This window comes from Oncorhynchus gorbuscha, linkage group LG26, assembly GCF_021184085.1.
Source record: "Oncorhynchus gorbuscha isolate QuinsamMale2020 ecotype Even-year linkage group LG26, OgorEven_v1.0, whole genome shotgun sequence".
NCBI lineage: Eukaryota > Metazoa > Chordata > Actinopteri > Salmoniformes > Salmonidae > Oncorhynchus > Oncorhynchus gorbuscha.
This window is the reverse complement of record NC_060198.1, coordinates 37,107,445-37,124,806: the sequence shown is the minus strand read 5'-3', so window position 1 is coordinate 37,124,806 and position 17,362 is coordinate 37,107,445.

Sequence of the window (17,362 nt, the reverse complement as noted above, 5' to 3'; positions counted from 1 at the left end):
TCCAAAAGTCTAAGTGCTGTTTTCTTTTAAGCTGGCAATGTCTTCTGTCCATAGGACCGGAATGCCCTGTCGTTTTGAGGCAACAGAGACAGGACTGAAGTGTTCCTGTATCCGGTCTCCGGAGCCTAGGAGGTCCAGGAGGTCCAGCAGGTCCAGTAAGTCAGACATACACAGATTGATAGGTTGGTACAAAATGGAGCAAGTCTTAGGTTTCTCCTTATCACACACAGGGTCTCTCTGGCACCCTGCCAGAAGTGGTAACACAAGCGCTCCCATAGTACTGCAGTACTTAAAGGCCACAGGCATCACCTCCACTCAGGGCATGGGGGACTAGTCTGTCGTCTTAACACAATAGATCCACATTGACATTCAACAGTCATCAACAGCTCATCAATCAATCAAATGTATTTATAAAGCCCTTCTTACATCAGCTGATGTCACAAAGTGCTGTACAGCCTAAAACCCCAACAGCAAGCAATGCAAGTGTAGAAGCACGGTGGCTAGGAAAAACTCCCTAGGAACCTAGGGAGAAACCTAGAGAGGAACCAGGCTATGAGGGGTGACCAGTCCTCTTCTGGCTGTGCCGGGTGGAGATTATAACAGAGCATGGCCATCAGAGTTTTCTTACCATAGCTTAAAATACCCATCATTTTCACCAAGCACGATATCAGCCTATCATGCTGGTCTGTGTTGTTGTGGGCAGTGTGCTGGCTGAGTTGAGGCTCTGACTCTCCCTCACATTCTCACTGTGACCCTGGACCAACGAGGGAGGAGCCAGGACCACCCATAATGTGTTTTCAGAACCAACCCTCCCATCCGAGATCTGCCCTATGACCCCGCCTACTTAAAAAAAACATTTTGAGTCACCTACACTGGACTGGCAGAGTCAGTGATCAGGTAAAGATAGTGAATAATACTTAGTTATAGAATTTGCCCGCTGTATTGATCCTAGAACCTCCAGGACTGTTCACTCCAGGTTTGTCTCTGGGTGTCCTACTCTTGCAACATGATCAATTCAATCCAACAAACGTTTATAAACTAGCTGGATCTGTGGGATGTTGATGGATGATAAAATACAGATAGGCATATTACTCTGTCACAAAACGGCAAGACTAAAAAACTTGCTAAAAGTGAGAGACCTCTTGACACACAAAAATGACTGGATGAACAAGATGGATGACTGGATTGAGTGAAGTATGCCATGGATGGATGAATCTCATGCTGACTGCTCAACCAATAGCCGCACAAGGAGCAGACAGGCCCTGTGCTTACTATAGTAAAACCACCTAGCCCTCCTTAATAGAACCAACAGCACTCTCTGTCGCTTTCTCTCTGCTGACTCTTTCTTAACCCCTAATTCTGAGTGAGTCTCTGCTGAGTCTTTCATAACCACAAACTCTGAGTGAGTCTGCTGTCTTTCTTAACCCCTAACTCTGAGTGAGTCTGCTGTCTTTCTTAACCCCTAACTCTGAGTGAGTCTGCTGTCTTTCTTAACCCCTAACTCTGAGTGAGTCTCTGCTGCCTGCTCAGCAGTCTACTACAGCACAACCTTCAGCCTGGTCACTTTGAATTTTCAGAAGTGTGCAATATTGCTTTTGTTTGAAACCTGGACAGCGGTTTCTTTGATCGATGCACGGAGGCTTAGGAGGCAGTGCTGCCTGGCACCTGGGAAGAACATTGAGTTTGAATTGTGTGGTGCTGAGCCATGAGGTGTCTGTGTCTCAGTCTCTCTCCACAGCATGGGTGAAAGGCTGGCTGTACCAGGGAGAATCACATTTTAGTCTTTAGGATGGGAGGTGTCAACTAGATATCACTGGGCACAAATCTCATATATGAATTAATGCAAAATGAACAACAATGTCAAAGTTATGATACAATTAGGGGATTCAGCCCACAATGTAGGGCAGCCCTGTCACCAAAGTAACCCTTATCAACACTATGCAACAGGGTTTATTGTCTGCTCAGGAATTCAGTCTTTTCCATGTTGCTCTTGCCAACCCCTATTCTGTTTAGCTGTGGTAACATCCTGTAAGTCTGATATCTGATTGGACGTTAACTCAACAGTAATGCTACTGGTCAACAAATCAGATTTTAAATCCAAATAACTCAGATGTTATAGAGTCTCAGACTCATTCTCTTTCTCTTTGTTCTTGACCTGCACTGGTGAGATATACTCTTTCTTTCTCCCTCTCTCTCTCCCTCTCCCATGAACTATGGACCATGGCACAAGCCATGGTTTCTTTGTTTCTCTCTCTCTCTCTCTCTCTCTCTCTCTCTCTCTCTCTCTCTCTCTCTCTCTCTCTCTCTCTCTCTCTCTCTCTCTCTCTCTCTCTCTCTCTCTCTCTCTCTCTCTCTCTCTCTCTCTCTCTCTCTCTCTCTCTCTCTCTCTCTCTCTCTCTCTCTCTCTCTCTCTCTCTCTCTCTCTCTCTCTCTCTCTCTCTCTCTCTCTCTCTCTCTCACTCTCTGATCATGCCTACAATAATGCATTGTAATGATTGTTAATGCTTTGTAACTTAGGCTTTATGCTTTGTATATGATTTCATTCATTTTACAAAGTAATTCAGTATCTGCCTTTGATATGGACAATTATTAGTCATTTATTGACCTTTCTCTTATTATAACTCAACACTAGTCTCTTGCATATTGCTAAGTCATCTTCACGGAGTCAGATATTCCGTTTAATAGCCATAATCATATTAATTTCAGATTCTTATTATGGGTTGGATGTGAGGTATAGATAATATTGATAACTACTTCCCCACTGCACAATAAAGCTGTGTGTTTGTGTAGTGCGGGCCGTTCTTGTACTGTGCTTAGATAGTCCGTGCCGGTGCTAGTGGGCAGGAATGTCCATAACTGAGGTTCATGAGGTGAAGAGAGAGGCAGTAAAACACATGCCCTCCGGATCTATCGGCTGATGAAAGGAACCATCACAGGCGCTTAACCTCACTGCACCTTGTGACACATCACATGTCTGCTGCCTCCAGTCCCTGATTACAGCTACACTCAGCCCCTTTTACACCCCTTCACGACAGAGACTGTCCATGATTTACCAGTTAGCTTTCATTACTGACTTTAAATGCAATATTAGGATGGTTACAGAGTCACTTCTGGTAACAGGATCTATCCCAGTGCTTAATGCACTTCCTCATAACTTGAATGAGGAAGTGAGTGAACTGAGCTGAACAAAAAGGAATGTGATGCATCAAGCAGTGCACACAGGACTACCTGCCTCCTCCCCAACTAGTTCAGTGTACCCTGAATAAGGAACATAGCTTTTAAGAGTAAACACAGTTTTTATGTGTGCACACAGATGCCCCAGGATGTTTATGATGACGCAGTGCTGAAGTATGGATACGCACTGTAAAGGTCTGCCGGGACCATATAGCTTTTAGCATTCTGCAATGTAAAACATCAAAGAACTAGCTGAAATAGTGTAAGACTGTGATGAAATTCCTCGCTTGCAGCTACCGTCAGCTAAGCCTCTTCAGAACCTATGATGCAACCTGAGCTGATGGTGGGTCTGGTTAGGTGAATTTACAGTAAGTAATGTCTAGAGGCAGCAGAACACACTGTCAGTGCCCAGCATACTAATAGAGCTGTACTTGTTTACATGTCAACAGCACAAACAACTGTGTCCTGAGAGAGGAGAGAGGGAGAGAGAGAAGGACAGAGAGAGAGAAAGAAATAAATATTGAGTAGTGGGACAGATTAGTTTGATGTATAGTAGTTGACCGACTGTGCTGCTATGCTCATTACCTAATGAACACACACAGGTGTCAGAGGTCAGTAAAACATGACCTTTAACATCCATTTAACTGGTTCCCTGCACCCCCAGATTGATAGACAGTGATCATTCGGCCTGCTCCGGTCATTAAGGCCATTACCACTGTAGTCTCCATTGATCGTGGACTTCGTCCCCCGTATCCCCAGTAGACGATGGATGTCCAATGGACAAAGTTAACACCCTCTCACCCTCCACGCCTCTGCTGCCTCTCCATCACACAGAAACAAGGACAAACAGAGATACTCACAGCAGGTTGCAGGCCACAGGGGCCAATAACAATCAGACACTGGGAAAACATTGGATAGAGACAAGCACTGGTCTAAAAGTATTATTCAAAGATGTAGCTGACCCTTAAGTTTCATGCTTTTGAAAAGAGGTTGGTTCAGATATTCTGTTAAGGCAATGGGTTTTTTGAGGGTAAAGTCAAAGTGCAACATGGCTATGTTTAGGTCTGGTTAATAGTTTGGACTTATACTGTAGAGCTGAGGTCTGTCAGGCAGTTATGATTGATTCCACTGTGGGCAGAGGTTACTGGCTACAATGATCTGATAGAAAAGATACAACTCACATCTGAAGGACACAGTGCTATTTTTACCTTGTTATCAAATAAATCAAGTACAATCTCACAGGAAAGAGAATTATTTCAAACGTATGCCAGAAGAACAATTTGGGATTAGTAGTATGTTGTGAAATACATTAAGAATTTTTCAAGCACTATTGTCTTTCTGTAACGACTTCGGACAAAGTTGGTCCATCCCCCTCTATCCGGGCGGTGTTTGGCGGTCGACGTCAACGGCTTTCAAGACACCACCGATCTGTTTAATTTGAGTTGTTTTGTCTTGATCATTCACACCTGGTTTCTATTCCATTAATTATGTTCCTTATGTAACCCTCTGATTTCCCTCTCTGTTTTGTGCGTTATTGTTTGTCATGTGGGTTCTCGTTGTTTGTGTTTAGGATTATTGTATTTGTTCCTTGTTGGAATCTTACTTATTTTGGAGTAAATTTGGGATGATTACTCAGAACTGTGTCTTGCACCACACTTTCAACATTATTTTTCTGATTTCACTGTAACTTTTAATTCTAATTTGAAAAACATATGTATATTCATATGTTCACTAGTTTTGTCTTATTTGATCACTTATTAATCCTAATTAGAGAAGGACTATTGTATCATATTAGCATGTCCAGGTAAAGCCCCTAAACCGAACCCGTTGTCTAAGGAACCCGTTGTCTGAGGAACCCGCCGTCTGAGCCTGCATCCAAGTATGACAGACATGGTAAACAGGAGAGAATAATCTCAACAGTACTTTAATCCCTTCTCCAAACATCATTATACTGTACCTCTGGGATCAAATAAGCAAACAGAATAAAATAATAAACAGCTATATCTGGAGAACACTGTGTACTAATGTTGCTTTGCTTATTCTACTGGGGTTGGAATGTTAGATGCAACAAGACAAACATAGTCAAATACAGTCAGCCTATAAGGTAATAGTGGGGGTTCCTCCTTGGGCTCTGTAGTATGGCGGTTTCAGGTTGAACTAGATTGAGGGTTGGCCTGCCTCCTCTGGTGTCACTGTCCAGGGTGGTGCAGTGCTGAGGGGACAGCCCTCTCACAGTCAGCCATTGGAATATTGAATGAAACAATCTTAAATACTGCTGATCATATAGCCTTCAACTCTCAGCAAAGCACTCTTCTTCCCATCACTCTTCTCATACAGTCTACAGGGGTCTAAGGGGAAACATTAGCCTGACGTTACCAAAACGTCAACCACACAGCCAGCTAAAAGCACAATGAGGAGAAAGATAGGTGAGATGGACCCAACAACCCTAAAAGCCTCCACATAAAAGGCAGAGACTATTTTTACCCAGTGAATTGCTGATATGGAATGAATGACCGTGTGACGCACGAATGAGTGTGCTTTCCATAGACATCATCCCTTCCTTAAACACTTACACTGCAATTTCCCTCAGTCTATATTATGCCTCTCTTGATGATGAGTGAGAGTCCACTCACATTGAAAAACATGAAGTGTCCTGGTTGAGAAACTATTATGGAAGTGGAAAGGTCATGGAGAGGTCAAATTGAATATTGGTCTTTTGTGGAAAGAAAAACCCTGATGATGCAAAGTGCTCCATTATTGTGAGTGTGTGGTCTAAATCAAATGGACCCCAGTGAGAGTAAAGACGATAGATATGAAGAATAAATTGGCTGAAAAATGTGACAGTAAAGCTTCATTTCTTTAACACCTAATGTGAGTCACAGCTCACAAAGAATGAACCAGATTCAAGGGTGACATACACTCACAACGAATCACATGAAATGAAAATGTGCAGATACTGTCTACGGTTAAATCCAACTATAGGAAGAAAGTGTGTTAAGCTCAGCATTCAGTCAACTAATTACACCCTGTCATTACTGAGCCCAGCACCAACCTTGCAACTGCACATGGGGACAAAGATTGTACTTTTTTGAGAAATGTCCTCTGGTCTGATGAAACAAAAATAGAACTGTTTGGCCATAATGACAATCGTTATGTTTGGAGGAAAAAGGGGGAGGCTTGCAAGCTGAAGAACACCATCCCAACCGTGATGCACGGGGGTGGCAGCATCATGTTGTGGGGGTGCTTTGCTGCAGGAGGGGCTGGTGCACTTCACAAAATAGATGGCATCGTGAGGAAGTAAAATTATGTGGATTTATTGAAGCAACATCTCAAGACATCAGTCAGGAAGTTAAAGCTTAGTCACAAATGGGTCTTCCAAATGGACAATGACCCCAAGCATACTTCCAAAGTTTTGGCAAAATGGCTTAAGGACAATGAAGTCAAGGTAATGGAGTGGACATCACAACGCCCTGACCTCAATCCCATAAAAATGTGTGGGCAGAACTGAAAAAGCGTGTGCGAGCAAGGAGGCTTACAAACCTGACTCAGTTACACCAGCTCTGTAAGGACAAATGGGCCAAAATTCACCGAACTTATTGTGGGAAGCTTGTGGAAGGCTACCCGAAACGTTTGACCCAAGTTCAACAATTTAAAGGAAATGCTACCAAATACTAATTGAGTGTATGTAAACTTCTGACCCACTGGGAATGTGATAAAATAAATAAAAGCTGAAAGAAATAATTCTCTCTACTATTATTCTGACATTTCACATTGTTAAAATAAAGTTGTGATCCTAACTGACATCAGACAGGGAATTGTTATTACGATTAAATGTCAGGAATTGTGAAATGTATTTGGCTAAGGTCTATGTAAACTTCCGACTTCAACTGTACTGTATTTTATACCGTCTATTGCATCTTGCCTATGCCGCTCTGTCATTGCTCATCCATATATTTATATGTACAGTATATATTCTTATTCCATTCCTTTACTTAGAATTGTGTGTATAAGGTAGCTGTTGTGGAATTGTTAGATTACTTGTTTGATATTACTGCCCTGTCGGAACTAGAAGCACAAGCATTTCGCTACACTCGCAATAGCATCTGCTAACCATATGTATGTGACCAATAAAATTTGAATTCATTTGTTTTGACAGCATCCAACACACATTGACTGCGCATATGGAGAGATACTGGGAAAGTGGAGATGAGATGGATGGACTGAAGGACATGGGTGTAAGTCGCTCTGGATAAGAGCGTCTGCTAAATGACTTAAATGTAAATGTAATGTAAATGGAGAAGCCAGCTAGACTTTGGACGTGCAGAGCATGGATTATTTGGGGAACATAGAGGGAGGGTACATTCGAGGAGGGAGGTCGGGGTGGGAGGTTGCATCCATTTGTGAGTTTGTTGTTTCTTCAACCTGGCCTCCCTAAAAGCCCCTCTTTCTCCTCCGTAAAGTAGATAGAGGAGAGAAGAAGAAGGGGGAATGAAATATTCAACAAAAAAGGATATCTGTTTTTAGAAGCAGGGGGAAAGCTTGAGTTGTATTATTGATGTTGGAGTGTGAGTGGGGCCTCTCGGGCTCTCTGTCTGACAGAAGAAGAAGAACAGGCAGGCCTGTCAGAGTGGACGTGTGTGTGTGTGTGTGTGTGTGTGTGTGTGTGTGTGTGTGTGTGTGTGTGTGTGTGTGTGTGTGTGTGTGTGTGTGTGTGTGTGTGTGTGTGTGTGTGTGTGTGTGTGTGTGTGTGTGTGTGTGTGTGTGTGCACGTGCACGTGCACATTTGTGTGAGCGCGTGTGTGTGTGTGCGCGCATGTTTGTGTGCGCATGCACATGTGTGCACTCATGGACAGAGGACGCGAGCACAGCATGGGTTTTTGGCAAGGAGGCAATCCTTGGAATTGAGAAGGACAGAGTGAGATTTTTTTTTTTAAGATGTGGAGAGGGTGGAAGAGAGAAATACTATAAAATAAGAAAATATTAATAAGGAACAATTAAGAGAGTATGAGAGTATGAGAAAGAAAAAAAGAGTCAGATAGAGAGTAGAGACAGTGAGCATGGGAGAGACAGAGAGAGGGAAAGAGGGAAGACGGACGAGAGAAAGAGAGAGAGCGCAGGGGCCTATACTGCCTGAGCTGCATTCCCTCCAGACAACACAAGTGTATAAAAAACATCTGCCTCCGCTTTCTGCCACAACATTGTGATTCCACACAGTAGTAGAGTGGGATTGCCTGGGTTCCGCTGGTGGTTTGGGGAGACGGGTGTTTCATGTGGAGACATTGATCCTGATCTGTTTTCAGACCAGCCATCGGAGCTGGAGGGGGGAGGTTTTGGGCTTCTACAAGAGAATAGACAGGTCTGGCTTAATAGCACTACTCTGAGCACAGTCTGAGGAACAATGGCTGTTAAGGTCAAGATGTTGATGGACAGACTAAGTCACGATCAATTCTAACCCTACTTCCATGAAGCCTTCTGTATTGTGCCTACATCTATTTAGGGCAAAACCATTATCCTTCCCACAGTTATTATCATGTTTTCCAATCTCAAGGAAGTGACTGTATCTGTGTTTCTTTCACTCTGGGGTGTAAAGTACACGTAATGTATTTACAAAAGAGTTAGGAGATACAGTGGGGCAAAAAAGCATTTAGTCAGCCACCAATTGTGCAAGTTCTCCCACTTAAAAAGATGAGAGAGGCCTGTAATTTTCATTATAGGTACACTTCAACTATGACAGACAAAATGAGAAAAAAAAATCCACATTGTAGGATTTTTAATGAATTTATTTGCAAATTATGGTGGAAAATAAGTATTTGGTCAATAACAAAAGTTTATCTCAATACTTTGTTATATACCCTTTGTTGGCAATGACAGAGGTCAACTGTTTTCTGTAAGTCTTCACAGGGTTTTCACACACTGTTGCTGGTATTTTGGCCCATTCCTCCATGCAGATATCTTCTAGAGCCGTGATGTTTTGGGACAGGGCAACACGGACTTTCAACTCCCTCCAAAGATTTTCTATGGGGTTGAGATCTGGAGACTGGCTGGGCCACTCCAGGACCTTGAAATGCTTCTTACGAAGCCACCCCTTCGTTGCCCGGACGGTGTGTTTGGGATCGTTGTCATGCTGAAAGACCCAGCCACGTTTCATATTCAATGCCCTTGCTGATGGAAGGAGGTTTTCACTCAAAATCCCACGATACATGGCCCCATTCATTCTTTCCCTTACACGGGTCAGTCGTCCTTGTCCCTTTGCAGAGAAACAGCCCCAAAGCATGATGTTTCCACCCCCATGCTTCACAGTAGGTATGGTGTTCTTTGGATGCAAGTCAGCATTCTTTGTCCTCCAAACACGACGAGTTGAGTTTTTACCAAAAAGTTATATTTTGGTTTCATCTGACCATATGACATTCTCCCAATCTTCTTCTGGATCATCCAAATGCTCTCTAGCAAACTTCAGACGGGCCTGGACATGTACTGGCTTAAGCAGGGGGACACGTCTGGCACTGCAGGATTTGAGTCCCTGGTGGCGTAGTGTGTTACTGATGGTAGGATTTGTTACTTTGGTCCCAACTCTCTGCAGGTCATTCACTAGGTCCCCCCGTGTGGTTCTGGGATTTTTGCTCACCATTCTTGTGATCATTTTGACCCCATGGGGTGAGATCTTGCGTGGAGCCCCAGATCGAGGGAGATTATCAGTGGTCTTGTATGTCTTCCATTTCCTAATAATTGCTCCCACAGTTGATTTCTTCAAACCAAGCTGCTTACCTATTGCAGATTCAGTCTTCCCAGCCTGGTGCAGGTCTACAATTTCTTTTCTGGTGTCCTTTGACAGCTCTTTGGTCTTGGCCATAGTGGAGTTTGGAGTGTGACTGTTTGAGGTTCTGGACAGTTGTGTTTTATACTGATAACGAGTTCAAACAGGTGCCATTAATACAGGTAACGAGTGGAGGACAGAGGAGCCTCTTAAATAAGAAGTTACAGGTCTGTGAGAGCCAGAAATCTTGCTTGTTTGTAGGTGACCAAATACTTATTTTCCACCATAATTTGCAAATAAAGTCATTAAAAATCCTACAATGTGATTTCATCCACCTCTGGCCTGCTCGCCTCCCTACCACTGAGGAAGTACAGTTCCCGCTCAGCTCAGTCAAAACTGTTCGCTGCTCTGGCTCCCCAATGGTGGAACAAACTCCCTCACGACGCCAGGACAGCGGAGTCAATCACCACCTTCCGGAGACACCTGAAACCCCACCTCTTTAAGGAATACCTAGGATAGGATAAAGTAATCCTTCTCACCCCCCCCCCCCTTAAAATATTTAGATGCACTATTGTAAAGTGGTTGTTCCACTGGATGTCATAAGGTGAATGCACCAATTTGTAAGTCGCTCTGGATAAGAGCGTCTGCTAAATGACTTAAATGTAAATGTAAATTTTCTGGATTTCTTTTCTCATTTTGTCTGTCATAGTTGAAGTGTACCTATGATGAAAATTACAGGCCTCTCTCATATTTTTAAGTGGAAGAACTTGCACAATTGGTGGCTGACTAAATACTTTTTTGCCCCACTGTATTTACCATATCATATGGAGACAGAAACATAAACCTTTTACATTATCATAGGTAGACATAATTGCAAATGATTAAATCCTTCCAATAGAAAAAAAACTATTTAGTTACGAATTGAACTTTAATTAAATGAGTTGACTCTTCACACGGAATGATTTCACTGAACAACAAACGAAAGGGAACATTGAATGATCCCCAATGATCTATAGCATCTCATCCAGGCCAAGGTGGTGAGACACGGAAGTGATGACACCATAGGCCTTGTTGATCTCTGCACCAGGCAGCGTGCTCTTGCCAGCATACTTGGGGTCTAACATGTACACTGCGGTATGTATGGGCTTCAGGCAGAAGTTTTCACGCTTTTTGATGTATTTCAGAACTGCAGTTTCCTCTGCTTGGAGCAACAGTTAAGTTGGCAGGTCAGTACGGATTTCTCTTCTTACATCTGCAAGCAGAGTCTGAACATCAGACAGGATGGCATTGTCTCCCTGCAATGGCTACTGCTATAGGTTTCAGGAGATTCAGGCTGCTTACCACTCTCTCCCAAAATACACCATCCAGGAGGATCCTCTTTATGGGGCTGTCCATATCAGCAGACTATGATATGGTAATTTCTTGGAGAGACTCCTTCCCCTCCAGGAGACTGTCAAACATGATGACAACACCACCACAACGGGTGTTGCTGGGTAGCTTCAATGTGGTGCTCTTATTCTTCTCACTTTGCTTGGTGACGTAGATTGCTGCTATAACTTGATGACCCTTCACATACCTAACCATTTCCTTGGCTCTCTTATAGAGTGCATGTATTGTTTTCAATGCCATGATGTCCTTAAGGAGCAGATTCAATGCATGAACAGCACAGCCAGTGGGTGTGATGTGAGGGTAGGACTCCTCCACTTTAAACCAAGCAGCTTTCATATTCGCAGCATTGTCTGTCACCAGTGCAAATACCTTCTGTGGTCCAAGGTCATTGATGACAGCTAATCTGCAATGTAGAGACCGGTGTGTCTGTTGTTCCTTGTGTCTGTGCATCTTGTAGAATACTGGTTGAGGGGTGGAGATTATGTAGTTAATTATTCCTTGCCCACAAACATTCAATCACCCACCAACGATGATTGCAATACAGTCTGCTTTCTCTATGATTTGCTTGACCTTCAGTTGAACTCTGTTGAACTCTGCATCGAGCAAATGAGTAGATAAAGCTTGTCTGGTTGGATGGTTGTATTCTGGGCAAAGAACATTCAGAAATCTCTTCCAATACATATTGCCTGTGAGGATCAGAGGTGAACCAGTTGCATACACAGCTCGAGCAAAACATTCATCAGCATTTCTCTGACTACGGTCCTCCATTGAGTCAAAAAAAAGTCTGATTCCAGGAGGACCATGAGCTGTTGCTATCGATAAGGTGTCTGATTCATAATTTTCACCTCGAATAGACATAGAGGGACTTTTGTCAGAGGTTGCTTGTTGTGAGTGCCGAGGGAACTTTATGCACTTGGCCAGATGATTCTGCATCTTTGTTGCATTCTTCACCTATGATTTGGCACGGTATTTTCAAATGTACACAGCTTTTCCTTCTACATTAGCTGCAGTGAAATGTCTCCACACATCAGATAGTGCCGTGGCATTTTCCTGTAAAGATCAGAAAATAATGAGTAAAAAAAACAAATACAATTCCATGTACAGATTTAGATTAAACATCTCCTTTGTATGATACATTTTTTGAAAATTAAACATTTATAGAAACAGGTGAATTAACACTCCTCAGTAGGAGGCTCAAGCAAGCTAAAACCCACATGGTTGCAAATACTAACTAGCAGAAATTGTTAACAAGTTTGAAATGATTTAAACACACTTTGCTGTAGGCTACTATTTACTAGCTAACAAAAAATATTGTATGTCATATAAAATATATTCACCCCACCCAGAAAGCGTGCAGTCCTTGGCTCTGACAGTGTAGTAGTGTGGGCTCAATAGCATCTCATTAGTGTGCAAGATCTTGAGAATCAGCTGTACATGTGATGGAAGTGTGCACTGCACCTGCAATGGAAGAATGCATTGTGCATGCAGAGGGTTGCAATTCCATTTAATTGGGGATAGTTTAACCAAAATATGCCGTAAGACCTAGAATTGCCTTGTGTGTATCCCACAAAGAAGCTTCACTGTTATAAGCTAACGTTTTTTGATGAATTGAAGCAAAATTACCCAAATTTACCACAAAGTTTCTGACCCTTTGCAACCCTAGTACTGAGTAAAGGGTCTGAATACTTATGTAAATGTGATATTTCCGTTTTTTTTAAACACATTTGCAAAACTTTCAAAAAAACTGTTTTTGTTTTGTCCTTATGCGGTATTGTGTGTAGATTGATGAGGAGGGGGAAAAAAGTTCATCAATTATAGAATAAGGCTGTAACGAAACAAAATGTGCAAATGGTCAAAAGGTCTAAACACTTTCCGAATGCACTGTATACAATCTGAAAAAAACACTGTAACCTTCCCATGACCATCCACTTCTCTTGGTCCTCCAGCAACAACATAGTAGGCCTGAAATAGAGCAAAGAACTTGAGACAATGCTTACCAAGGTAACAATGTGCACTTCCTGCATTCCATCCATTGCCGCCTCAAGCAGAAAAAACCTTTACTCTTACCAGAATATAATTTTGAATAATTGAGATGTAGTGGAAGTCATCCAGGTCAGAGCAAAGAGAACTCTAGAGAACCAGAGACACAGGTTAGTGGAAAGCACATTTCAGTCAGGAGCTGCCAGAGCCATCCGTTAGTCAGGAGCTGCCAGAGCCGCCCGTCAGTCAGGAGCTGCCGGAATCGCCCTTCACTCCGGCGCTGCCGGAATCGCCCTTTACTCCAGTGCTGCCGGAATCGCCTGTCCGGTGCTGCCAGAATCTCCCGTCCGGGTCCCCAGTCCGAGGTCGGCGCCGCTCCCAAGGTGCCACGTAAGTGGGCCGAGACTATGATGGAGTGGGGTCCACGTCCCGCACCAGAGCCACCACCGCGGACAAACGCCCATCCCCTATAGGTTCAGGTTTTGCGGCCGGAGTCCGCACCTTTGGTGGGGGGGGTACTGTCACGTTCTGACCTTAGTTCTTTTGTTATTTCTTTGTTTTAGTATGGTCAGGGCTTGAGTTGGGTGGGTAGTCTATGTTCTTTTTTCTATGTTGTGGTTTTGTGTTTGGCCTGGTATGGTTCTCAATCAGAGGCAGGTGTCGTTCGTTGTCTCTAATTGAGAATCATACTTAGGTAGCCTTTTCCCACCTGTGTGGGGTGGGTGATTGTTTTCTGTTATGTGTATGTCACCTTACAGAACTGTTTAGTTTCATTCTACTTTGTTATTTTGTTTAGTGTTCTCTGTTTAATAAATATAATGATGAACACTTACCACGCTGCGCTTTGGTCCGCACCTCACTCCAATGACGAGCGTTACACTTTTCTGATATCCAAAAGTGTAAGAGTTTCAGAGGCTGATAGTGCCTTGAACTCTGTGCTTCATATTCATGTGATGTGTTTACACTGTGATCCACCTTTGCATATACTGTACATTACGCTGAACTCTCACCTTAGTTCGGGCGCTTCATATGCAAAATCCAAAACCAATCGAGGATTACCAGGGTTTGAGCTAAAACTATTTGTGAGCTGAGCGTGAAACATTGGCACGGCTGGATTCATCTGGATTTATATGTCTTTATAAAACATGCAGTTATACTTAGGTTGTCTTATTAGTAGCTGTGGGATAGTACTTAGACCATAACCTGGCCTACAGGCCTGTAGTACTACGTAGTTAAAATATATTTTTTAACGTTTTTGATTTAAACCAATATCTAACAGAAGCTGCTTATGTGATTTTCCAGTGCCAGGTTTCATCTTTGTTTGAGAGCAGTATGAGATTGAAATATAACACCCCCGGCTATGAGAATGAGAGAATGCCTAATGCGTAATTCAAATCATACCTGCAGCTTTAGAAAGATTATCTGACACGGTCATAAAAAATAAACATTACACAGCAGTTGTCTCAGTTGCTGACTACACTGACTGCTTCAGGGGTGTACACTATCTACAGACAAATCAACTCGTTTACATTCCCTTACAGGAATATGGGCAGGCCAGGGTCATATGATAAATACCATTATAGGGGTACAAGCATATGCCCAATCTTCGCTACACCAGGAAAAGGATCTAAGTCATGAAAGTTAATGATCCATAAAATCAAATCATACACAACAGCCAAGCATGTAATCTACAGAGGCAAGCTGAGAACATTACTGGAAGCCTGTTTGCTTATTCATGTCAAAATACCACATCAGAAAAATGGCAATGAATAACTGAGTGCTTTGTAGATCATGTACTGTACATGTCAGCATTACAAGAGAGGGAGCAAAGTAATGATTGATCATGGCATAGTAAAAGGAATGCATCGCACCGGTATACCTAGACATTTAGATAACATTCTGCATCTCATCATCAAATTCCTCCACAGCAATCAAAACATTCTGTCTTCCTCATCCAAGTTCGAGTGCATGGCTTAATGTTTCCTACTATCTCCAACAACCCCCCTCTGCACCTCAACACAGAAAGAATAACGTCGCATCAGGATGGAAACGACTCCAATGGCAGATGATGCCTTGGATCATTTTCAGGTGGCCACCTTGCGCAAAGGAAAATAATGGAATGTTAAGCTTTAATAAAACATAAGGGGATGGGTGTATGAAAAACGTCTTCATCTGAGTGCAGACCATGGGGGACAGGCCAAACAAGAATGAAAAATAAGTAATAACGGCAATAGCTTAATTAGCTTCTCCAAGGCTATTCTTCAGAGTGTGTTACTACAGACTGTCATTTCCACTCCTCCCATAAGAGGCTGGAAACTGGAGCCCAGGTAACCCCAAAATGACTGCTGTTTTACCTAGTTGGCTGTAGCCAGGTAACTGTCGAGGCAGCTTTAATTCTAGATTGTATTATAATAATGTATTCATGAAATACAGTCCAATAACTGTCTGAGACAATTTCGCTCAGTCTTCATATTGCTGAGGGTTTTCTTTTCAGTTCTCCACGCTCCCCAGCTGCCTGGAAGCCTGGTTCACAGCTAACACCTCAGTTTCCCCCGTCATCATCTGCTACAGTACATGTTGTATGTGAAGGTATTCAGTAGAGAAGGGTGTGGTACCCTGTGGTATTATTGTATAGAACATGAAAGACTTGATGTGAAATATATAACGTCACCTAGCAAGCTGCCTGGAGGAAACTGTGGGGTCAGTCAATGTCAACCCTAACCTGGGTACCAGTCTGTCATATGCCACAGAGTACAAGCAGTGGAATGTTAGCTAGACAGACTGGTACCCAGGCTATATCAACCCTCCAAGGCTCAGATTCACGATCTGTTACACTCAGTTACCCCAAGGAGCTGTACAACGCATTGTTTCCTCCAGTCATAGGGGAACAGAGCGCCTCCGATGGGCCCTGAGGACTCACAACTAAACAGAGCACTGAGGAGGAGGAAGATGAGGAGGAAAGATAGGAAAGGCCCAAGGGGCAGTCAGTCTTGAATGTGGTTCATGAGGGGAGAGAGGCAAAGAGGAGGCAGAAAGCTGGGGCTACACAATTCCCTTGCCAAGAAGCAACTTACCACAGTGCTTACCATTCATCATCACCATAGACTGCCATCTTATGCACATCAACTTCCATTTAAAAACTGAAAAAGGCAGAAATGTTGTATGTGGTGGAAATAAAAACCTCTGATAGCACTGGGTGTGCTCTTTTTAAATCTAATGGCCTCCACCACAGCAGAAGGTGGGAAAGTAAGAGCAATGTGAGGCTGGGTGACAACATTTGAAATTACAGCCATTGATCTCCTGCATTCCAGAATGTGTCCACTGTGTGTGAATGCATTATTGAGGAGGTGCAGCCTAACAGGTGGATGGCGGTGCGCTGCTCTGGCAGAATAAGGCTCTATATAGTGGTTCTCTACAGGGTGAAGGGAGGTGCTGAAGGAGGTGGTATGAAAGCAGTGAGCATCTGTCTGTATATCTGTATGATATTAGCATATCCAATTCTATGCATGTTATGCCATGTTATGTCTGGCTCAATAAACTGCCTTCCAACAACACAGTCAATTCAAATGAGCCCACTATTATTGCATGCACTAGTGGGCCATAACTAACAGCATTATAAATGAAACAACTGTTGTAAGCGCTTTTCCTCTGTTAAGAGGAGTCAGGATGTTGGCAGGTTTAACTTGATCCACAGGATGCGTTGAATAGAACAGATGAATTATTATGGAGCAACACAGCACTTAAGTGAAGGTATTGTACGCCTGCAGGAAGGAAGGGATGGTGAGACACGGAGGAGGTCAAGTGATGAAGGGAGGGAGGGATGGATGGATGCATGTTTTGGGGATACCTGGAGCACGGAGGAATGGAGGAGGATGTGGATCCAGTTCCAGTGTGTGAAACATATGGGCCAGTGATTTGTTTGTGTGGGAAGCAGAAAGATGAATATATAATGAGTGATAGGCTCCTGGACATTTAGCTATGCTGGAAAATGTAGTCAAGGTGTCCCAATGGGTACATTACATGTAGTTGTGGATAACAATAGTGTTATACATTTGAAATAGAATG